We start from the raw sequence: 4,761 nt of genomic DNA, 5'->3' as shown, positions 1-4,761 counted from the left end.
AAATCAACCATCAGCTTGCGAAGCCACAAAGCCTCGCGAACAGCTGCTGCTGTCGCTTGATACTCGGCCTCCACCGACGAAGCCGCCACAGTACGTTGAAGTTGGCTGCTGCAGCTAATCGCAGCCCCATTAAGAGTGAAAACGTAGCCGGACGTAGAACGCCGCGTAACTGGGTCTCCTGCCCAGTCCGAATCACTGTACCCGGACATAGCAACGTCGCCAACACCCCCAAAACGCAATCCTAGTTCGCGAGTCCCCGCCAGGTAACGCAGAACGCCGATTGCTAAGTTCATGGCAGTCTTCGTAGGTGTGGCCATATGCCGGGACAAAACGCTCAATGCATATGAAATGTCAGGCCGCGTGTTCGGCGCCAGATAGTTCAATTCTCCCACCAAAGCCCTATACTGGGTGGGATTGCCCAGCAGCTCCTCTCCGTCCCCCTTAGGAGTGTACCTAAAGCCCGGAGGCAAAGGAGTAGACCTCGGCTTGGCATCAACCATCCTATGACGCTCCAACAGCTGCGCAATATACCTATGCTGCGACAACACTATCTCACCCGACTTCTCCCTCCTAATTTCCATGCCCCAAAACACCTTCGCTTCTCTGTCGCGCACCTTGAAGACCTTCGCAATTGCGGCTTTAATTGCCCGGACCATTTCCGGGTCTTCCGACGCAACAATAGTGTCATCTACGTGTACCAAAGCAATAACAACCCCACGCTCGTCAGTCTTAACGAACATCGCCGGATCAGACTTCGAAGGATAAAGACCCAGCTTGGCGAACTCTGCTGATAGCTTTTCATACCAGCAACGGGGTGCCTGCTTTAAACCGTAAATAGACTTCTGCAGCTTGCACGCAAGCGACCGGTCACTGGATGCATACCCAGGCGGTTGCTCCATCCACAACTCCTCCTTCAGCTCACCATTCAGGAACGCAGTAGACACGTCTAGCTGATGCACCGTCATGTTCCGCGCTGCGGCAACTGCTAATAAAGCACGTAATGACGAACCACGAGAGGTGGGGTCAAACAACTCCCCATAATCAATCCCCTCGCGTTGCTCGAAACCCTTGGCAACTAAACGCGCCTTAAAACGCTCCACGCTGCCGTCATCATTGTACTTAACCTTATATACCCAACTACACAACAAACGAGTACCAGGAGGTGGCTTCTTCAGCTCCCAAGTACTATTAGCCATCTGGGTGGCGATCTCCTCGTCCATCGCACGCCGCCAGTCGTCTGCATGTGGACTTGCAACGGCTTCCGCAAACGAATTAGGCTCAGGAATACCAGCAGAGAAAGCAGCGTTAACGCGACCAGTGACAGTGCGACCAGTGACCAGGTTCGTTTCGCCACCATTCGCCAGGGCGTTTACGCTCTCTAACTGGGTACCTAGTTCCCGCCATTTCCACATCAGGCTGATTGACTCCTTGCCCATTCGCACTGCTGGAAGGTCCAGCCCCAGCCGGCGCCCCCTCGCCACCTAAATGCGGCGATCCCTCGCCGACGGTGCTACCTGGTGTCCCTTCGCCAGCCCTAGGCAGCGATCCCTCACCAGATAAACTAGTGCGAAACTCCTCCTCCTCATCGGCATCGGAATCATAATCGGAGTCCCCGGCATTACGCCGCCGGCCGACGTGAGACTCATCAAAATGAACGTTAGAAACTACGGCAATAATGCCGTCCTCGTATAGTACACGATACTGTCCACCGTTCCCGTATCCGACAAGTATTCCACGCCTGCTCACCGGGTCGAACTTGTCGCGCTTGACGTCGGGTACGTGGACGTAGGCAACGCATCCAAAGACTCGCAGGTGACTGACGTTTGGACGAACGTTAAAGAAAGCTTCGTACGGAGTGACGGTTGACCCAGCAGTTGGCGACACATTCCTAAGATAGTTGGCTGTCGCTAACGCCTCCGCCCATAATGATTTAGGCAGTCCAGACTCAACGAGCATAGCCCTAGTCTTGTCCAAAAGAGTGCGATTTAAACGTTCCGCAGCTCCGTTCTGCTCAGGGGTGTAGCCTACCGTAGTTCCGTGTACAATACCCCTGGAAGCGAAATAGGCCTTCGTGCGAGTATTAACGAACTCCCCGCCACGATCCGTACGCACCTCCTTAACCTGCCTGCCAGAAGCGCGCTCCAGTTCCGCTATCATAACCACCATCTTCTGGTAGACCTCCTCCTTGGTCGCTGTAAACGCAACAGCTGAAAGACCAGTATGGTCGTCAAGCAGAGTTGTCACATAACGCGAACCTATTGAAGAATTGGCGACGGTGACGGCTAACGCTGATTGTTATTCCGGAAGGATTGCCGGTGGCGAAGATATTTAGCACGATAAAATGTTACAAGTAATGTAAAGAGTATTATTAAAGAGTATTATTAGCGTTCGGCAGGACTTGAGGAGATTCCTATGAGGAATACCGATCGTAGTGAGATAAACAAATAAGCGCAGTCACCGCCCTAAATACCGGCGCTAGCGGAAAACTCGTACATTCCGCGATCTAACTGCACGTACATTCCGCGATCTCACTGCGCCGTCCTGACGGTGCCCTAATGTCTATCACTTAGCTACCGGATATGCATCGGTAGCCCATAAGGTTCTGGGGTAAGTCTTCCGCATTAGTCAGGCGCAGACCCGGGGTCAAATCCCCTGGTCGACAACCACACGAGTTGGGAGAGGACCGTTTCCTCAACACGCCCCCTCGGGCAGTATCCCAACGAGTACCAAGTTCATCTGCACACTTCACACAAGGCCCATAGCATCTCGGCAACGTTTGAACTTCACCTCGCCCAGAGCCTTCGTTAGCACATCCGCAACCATCCACTCCGTAGGGCAGTATTCCAACTGCACCTCACCACTATTCACCCTCTCACGCACTATGTGATGCTGCACGTCGATGTGCTTCGACCGAGCAGACGTAATCGGGTTATTTCCCAAGCTAAGCGCCCCCTGGGAATCTATTTGGATTCTAATAGCGCTCTCAGGCAAACCCAAATCAACCATCAGCTTGCGAAGCCACAAAGCCTCGCGAACAGCTGCTGCTGTCGCTTGATACTCGGCCTCCACCGACGAAGCCGCTACAGTACGTTGAAGTTGGCTGCTCCAACTAATCGCAGCCCCATTAAGAGTGAATACGTAACCGGACGTAGAACGCCTCGTAACTGGGTCTCCTGCCCAGTCCGAATCACTGTACCCGGACATTGCAACACCGCCAACACCCCCAAAACGCAATCCTAGTTCGCGAGTACCCGCCAGGTAACGCAGAACGCCAGTGGCCAAGTTCATGGCAGTCTTCGTAGGTGTGGCCATATGCCGGGACAAAACGCTCAAGGCATACGAAATGTCAGGCCTCGTGTTCGTCGCCAGATAGTTCAATCCTCCCACCAAAGCCCTATACTCCGTGGGATTGCCCAGCAGCTCCTCTCCGTCCCCCTTAGGAGTGTACCTAAAGCCCGGAGGCAAAGGGGTAGACCTCGGCTTGGCATCAACCATCCTATGACGCTCCAACAGCTGCTCAATATACCTATGCTGCGACAACACTATCTCACCCGATTTTTCCCTCCGAAATTTCCATGCCCCCAAACACCTTCGCTTCTCCAAGGTCACGCACCTTGAAGACCTTCGCAATTGCGGCTTTAATTGCCCGGACCATGTCTGGGTCTTCTGATGCAACAATGGTATCATCTACATGCACCAAAGCAATAACGACCCCACGCTCGTCCGTCTTAACGAACATCGCCGGATCAGACTTCGAAGGATAAAGACCCAGCTTGGCGAACTCTGCCGATAGCTTTTCATACCAGCAACGGGGTGCCTGCTTCAAACCGTAAATAGACCTCTCCAGCTTCCACGCAAGCGACCGGTCACTGGATTCATACCCAGGTGGTTGCTGCATCCACAACTCCTCCTTCAACTCGCCGTTCAAAAATGCAGTAGACACATCAAGCTGGTGTACCGTCATGTTCCGCGCTGCGGCAACTGCTAATAAAGCACGTAATGACGAACCACGTGAGGTAGGTGCAAACAACTCCCCATAATCAATCCCCTCGCGTTGCTCGAAACCCTTTGCAACCAATCGCGCCTTAAAACGCTCCACGCTGCCGTCATCGTTGTACTTAACCTTATACACCCAACGACACGGCAGTAAATGAGTACCTGGAGGTGGCGTTTTCAGCTCCCAAGTACTGTTAGCCATCTGGGCGGCGATCTCCTCGTCCATCGCACGCCGCCAATCGTCTGCATGTGGACTCGCAATTGCTTCCGCAAACGAATTCGGTTCAGGAATGACAGCAGAAAAAGCAGCATTAATGCGACCAGTAACAGTGCGACCAGGCTCGTTTCGCCACCACTCGCCAGGGCGTTTACACTCTCTAACTGGGTACCGGGTCCCTGCCATTTCCACATCAGGCGGAGTGTTATCTTGCACGTTCGCACTGCTGGAAGGTCCAGCCCCAGCCGGCGCCCCCTCGCCACCCAAAGGCGGCGATCCCTCGCCGACGGTATTGCCTGATGTTCCTTCGCCAGCCCTAGGCAGCGACCCCTCACCAGGCAAGTTAGTGCGAACATCCTCCTCCTCATCGGCATCGGACCCATAATCGGAGTCCCCGGCACTACGCCGCCGGCCGACATTAGACTCATCAAAGCGGACACTCGAGACAACGGCGACGACGCCGTCCTCGTACAGTACATGTTAAGACCAGCAAAGCGCCGGACCCCGTTGGGTCCTATTACTGTGGTTACCATTCACTGGTATATGAG

Source organism: Volvox carteri, assembly GCF_000143455.1.
Source record: "Volvox carteri f. nagariensis unplaced genomic scaffold VOLCAscaffold_14, whole genome shotgun sequence".
NCBI classification, from domain to species: Eukaryota; Viridiplantae; Chlorophyta; class Chlorophyceae; order Chlamydomonadales; family Volvocaceae; genus Volvox; species Volvox carteri.
The sequence above is the reverse complement of the archived record's forward strand: the minus strand, read 5'-3'. Positions refer to the sequence as shown.